The sequence below is a fragment of the Hipposideros armiger genome, unplaced genomic scaffold (assembly GCF_001890085.2).
Source record: "Hipposideros armiger isolate ML-2016 unplaced genomic scaffold, ASM189008v1 scaffold_150, whole genome shotgun sequence".
Lineage (NCBI taxonomy): Eukaryota > Metazoa > Chordata > Mammalia > Chiroptera > Hipposideridae > Hipposideros > Hipposideros armiger.
Window position 1 is genome coordinate 69,740 of NW_017731500.1, and position 5,062 is coordinate 74,801.

At 59.9% G+C, this 5,062-nt stretch overlaps 1 protein-coding gene across 5 annotated transcripts in view; it reads right to left on the minus strand.

The window, feature by feature from the left end:
• Positions 1-5,062, minus strand: part of GPRC5C (G protein-coupled receptor class C group 5 member C) — a 29,879-nt gene that overhangs the window by 12,319 nt on the left and 12,498 nt on the right. Inside the window, exon 1 of one of the 5 annotated variants that reach the window (XM_019650958.1) lies at positions 3,755-4,553. The exons of 2 other annotated variants lie outside the window; for them this stretch is intronic. The gene's annotated coding sequence lies outside the window, so the exon portion shown is untranslated. Of the gene's footprint in view, positions 1-3,366; positions 3,724-3,754; positions 4,554-5,062 lie in introns of those variants that run through there. 2 more of the 5 variants (XM_019650955.1, XM_019650956.1) reach the window with 2 other exon arrangements.

Genomic DNA, 5,062 nt, shown 5'->3' on the forward strand with positions numbered 1-5,062 from the left:
GTGTCAGAAAAGACAGAATGGAGAAGACCTTCCATCAAGTTCACCAAGTATGAACTAAATCGCTGGCTGACGTCAGATTAGAAATGCTACAGGGATGGGGCATTATACTAACGGCCATGGGGAACCACTGAAGGCTGTTTTTTGCACAATGGGGGCATAACCAGGGTTGTGCTTTAAGGTTTGAGTCTGGCCCAAAGCACAGAAAATCGATTTGTTGAGGGCACATTCACCTGGATTAAAGATCGAGACCAAAGGTAAGCCATAATGGGCAGATCTGAAAGATCCTTTCCAAAATAAAATGTAAGGCCTGGTTGGATATAGGGGGAAAGGATGCTAATAAACCCATGATACAAGTTCTTATCTGTTAACCACTATGTATTACAAAACACCAAGCCAGTGTGGGGGAGGAACAAACTTTTCTCTACCCTCAAGGTTCTTCTGGCCAGTCTAATAATCAGATAAATAGACATGAGACAGATTAGCAAAAGGACCAAATTAAATACATACATATATGGGAGCTCCCATATACAGGAGTCAGAGCCCCACCCCCACCCCCAAGCACAAGAGGCTCAGAGTTAGAAAGGGAACCTGGGCCTGTAAGACATTCCGAGCTAATGAGGTAAGGTGCCTTGGGGGCTTCAGAAGTTCATTTGCAGGATGATTAGAAGAGCAGATCTTTAGTAAACAGAAGTTTGCCCTGCCCTATAGACAGGTCAAAAGAGGTTATCTCTGACAATAGATTATGGACCAGGCCCCTAATTGAAGTTCTCCTAGGTAGTTAAGGCAGGAGTGGGTAGAAGTTTCTCTTGAGCCTGTGGCTAGGCTAAAGTTGTGTTTAGCTCAAAACAATCTGCACACCATGGAGGCACATCTTGGGGTAACTCGTTCTGGACCCACACACCAGGTCCCATTTAGCCCTGTGACCCTTTTGTCACTTCTTGACCCACCTTGCTCTCAGATCCACACCCGCCTGTACCCCGTCAGATGCCAGGCACTAGGCCAGGGCCGGAGAAGCTTCACAGCTCTCACCCCGATTTCCTCTTAACTTGCTGTTGGTCCTGAACCTTATCCTTCAAGTTTCCCCTCTGTTGGCCCCACCAACATGGGAATTTCCAAGGAAGTAAACAGGCACCTACCTCTCCTCGCCTATTAAGGCACCGTGCTGCCCAGTTGCCCTGAAACTTACCAGCCCAATGAAACAAACCATTCCCACCCTGCTGTCTCACTTCTCTGATCCCCGGTAAATGGAAGGGCAAGAACACACGGGCCCAGCTGGGGAAATTGGGCCAGTTGGACCTGGCTCTGGTCCACTGCCAGGGACAGCGACCCCTGGAAGCCAGCAGGAGACTTAGTGAAGGAAGCTCAGAAGAATTTGACCTCCAGGAGTCCATAGTCAGCCAGTCAGCTGATGCTACCTTTTAAGATGAAGGGGGAAAGGACTTCAATGAAATGGACCCAGCCTGGAGACGCTCCCTCCCAGGGGTCCTTAGAGCCTGCACTTCCAGGCTGAGTGTTCTGAGACCTGCACGTGAGAATCATGTGTGCACATGTCCCCCCCACCACCACCACCAGCTCTAAGGTCTGCAGATAGAGAACAGGGAGCGTCCCCTGCAGCACTGAGCGCCTTGCCTTCAACACAGTAGGCATCCGAAAATCATGAAAATCATTCGCTGACCAGGCTCAGTGCCCCCCACCCCCACCCCACAGGTCTGCCTCCTTGATTTTGGAGCACTTCTGCTTTACAGTTCTCAGCGGGACCAAGGAGGGAAGTGGAAGGGGTCCCGGCCCACTTTCTGCCCCACCAGTTTTCAGACACGGCTGCAGCTCAGCCCCAGCTGCAGATTATCTTCTGGACAAAAGGGCCCTTTTGCCTCACCTCCCTGGAATCAGTCAAACAAATATTTTTAATCACCTCTGAAACCAGCCTTTCCCCAGGCTCAGCCACTCAGCCCAATCCAGTTCCAGAATCCCCTTCCGCCCTCTTTCCCTCTCCAGGGGAGCAGAGAGGCCTCAGGGGTGCCAGTGGGTTCAAGGCCTAACCAGCCCTGACTGGCTTCGCCCAGCAAGGATGAGGCAGCCAGGCCCTCTCACCTTTCCAGGGCAACCAACGTCCTTACCCCCCACCCCCACCCCCAATCCACACAAAGGCCTGAGAACCGCAATGTAAAGAGCATACTGGGCTTCACTTGACTTGGTCAGTCTCCCAGGCTCAGGGGCACAGAATAAGACACGGACCACAGCCGGTGGTTACCTTCAAGGGTGCCATGACCCTTGAGAGCTCCCGGTTGGAGGCACCTATGCTCACTCAGGAATGCCACAGAGCATCTTCCTTCCTGCCTGTCTGTCACCACTCAGCAGCCTGTCAGGAGAGATGGATGGCCCCAAGGACAGCCTTCCCATCTCCTCCCCTCCTCCTTCCTCTGGGACCTGAGATACCTGTGCCTGTAAGCCTCAGTATCCAGGTTGAGGGGCTGGGAGGCATCCTGGAACCCCAGCCTGGCCCTCCACACCGAGGGTCAGGTCTTGGGCCAAAATTCCCTGATCACTCTGAAACTTGGATGTCCCAATCCAAGGGTCTGCTCTGGAATGTGCCCCACCCCCCACTAGCGCTCCCTCCCCCAGCCACATATTAAGGCTCATGAGGTGGGGGGGGGGTTGAAGGGGGCGGCTCCAGGAGCACAAAACCATATTTCCACATATTCTGGTCCCTGTGCTTTATGGATCAAGACTGGAGCTCTTGTGACTGGGTTTTCCTGGATATAAAACTGCAGTTCGGGGATGGAGGGGCGCTACTCAACCTCTGAGGCTGGAAAAGCCATTGGGGGGTGGGGGGAATCTAGAAGCCACGCTGCCAGAAGTAGAGGCTCTTTGATTGTCTGAAACCCCAAACTTCAGGCAGGAAGATTCTGAGGGCTGCCCTCTTTACGCCTTCCGCCCTCCCCCGAGGGTCTACGCGGACGCGACCCTGGACATCGGGGCAGAAGGCGCACGGCAGCCAGCCAGCCTCTCTCCCCCGTTCCCTCTGGCCACAGAAACCTGCCCTCCCCATCACGGTAGCGGGCGGCGGAAAGGACAACTGCCCAAAGTCACTATTGACCGTGGAGCGGGTTTGGAGGGGGCGCCCCTTGGAGACCCTCATCAGGAAGTTCTCCCCCGCCCCCACTCGGAGCGCCGCGACGGACTTCCAGCACCCCGAGTTCCCAGTGGGGTCCGGTGTGGAAAGTTTCTGTAACTGAACGCTGTCGGCACGGTGTCCTCCGCCCCCGGGTTCTCCACACCCCCGGCCTCAGCCCTCGCTCACTCTTCCCGACCCGACTCTTCCGGGCGGCCGAGGGGAGGACGGAGAGGGAAGGCAGCAGCCCTTACCTGGGACGCGCCGCCGGCCGGGCTACGGCGCGGCGTTTGGGGCCGACTCCTGCCCCAGGCGGGGCGCGGGCGGAGGTAGGAGGGACTCGGCTCAGGGCGCGGGGCCAGGCCCAGCCCTGGCCTGGCCTGGGGTAGCGGGGCCCAGGCAGGGGCTTGGGACGCGGGGCCTGCCTCTCCCCGGACCCCGGCTGAGCTGGCTGAGCTCGGTCGCTCGCTCTCGTGCTGGCCTCTCCCCGCGCCCGACTCGTCTCTCGGCGAGGGTGGGCCCGCGCCTGCATCACCGTGACATCACCTCCATTCAGGCGCTTATCGGGCGACCGCAGCTCCAGGTATGTGCAATCGGTTTACACTGTAACAAAGCCCGCCCAGTCCTCCCCCTCCGACTCACCTCCAGGCTCCGGCGAGTCGCACTTTCCGGCCCAGGAGGGAGATCGGGAGTTTCTGGCAGCGCTGGCAAGTGAGTTGTTGCTGTTTACTGCCACGCCCCCGCATGCGGGCGCGCGCACACTCACGCGCGCTCACTTTCTGGACTGGGCTTTCTCTCCGGAAAGCAGTTTGGGGGTGCCACCCGGCGCACCTCGCGGGCGGACCCTCCCTCCTCGCATGTTCTAGCGCGCGGGCGCACAGATACGCGCGGGGGCCGCCTGGGTGCGTCTCTCCGTGGCGTCCATCTGGCCTTTGTCACCTTCGTCCGGGCTCCCCCGTGAGACACCCGCCGGCCACAGTTCGCTGCTCCGGGCTGGAGGAAGGCGCACTCTCACACAAAGTCCGCCTTTGTCACGCCCGCTGCGCCCCCTCCTCGCCCCGAGCTTGCACACGTGGACGCACCACACACCGCGCGTCCGCTCTTGCACGCGTGGTCCTTCCCCAGCACCCAGGCCACCAAGTGTGCGTGAGAACACCACTGTGCGCGCCCCTCATACGATGGGCTGAGCTCAGAACCACCCAGGATGGTGGGCAAAGGTCGCCCGGGAGATGACTACCCCGCGCCTGGGTTTGCTGCGACGCTGCCCCCCAGAGTCGGCCCAACTCTGAGCGCGCCTCCCCTTTCCGTGTCCCTGTTCCTTGTTCCGACTTGTCCTAATTAGCCTTCACGCTCCTGTTCCCCGAGGTACAGCATTTAACCCGGCCCCCGCGGTGTCTGCGCTGCGGGACGCGTGGGCCGTGACTCCGAACCCTGCCCCTCCTGCGGCCCGGGGACTTTTCCACGAGTTTGGCGATCCCTGGCAGTCCGCGCCCCACCCCTAATCCCTGCCCCGGGCGCAGGGCGGGCCGGGGGGGAGTGTAGATCAGCGGGTTGCCACCCTTTCCCCTCAGGCCGAGTAACCAGCAGAAAGGGAACCGGAGAAATGGGGAAGCGAGTCCAGGCGGGGACTTCCCCGGCCCAGTAAACAAGAGACTCTTCGGCTGCCCTCCCCCGGGGCTGCGGGCTCCGCGCGAGGTGGGCTGCGCGGCCCGGGCTCCCAGCGGGGCCTAGTTCGCACGCGCTGGAGGCCCGGCGGGGCCGCGGCGCACCGGGAAGGGAAGGATTGTTGGGCCTGGCCGGGACCCAGGGGACGCAGAGGGAGGGCGAGGCGCCGGGTCTCCGGGGTGCTGGTTCTCGTGACGCCGAGTTGCCTGGGGGATCGCCAGCGGCGCGGGGTCGGAGCCAGCCGGTGGCGGGACGTGTTTGCTCAGCCTGGGGCGCTGGGCGAGG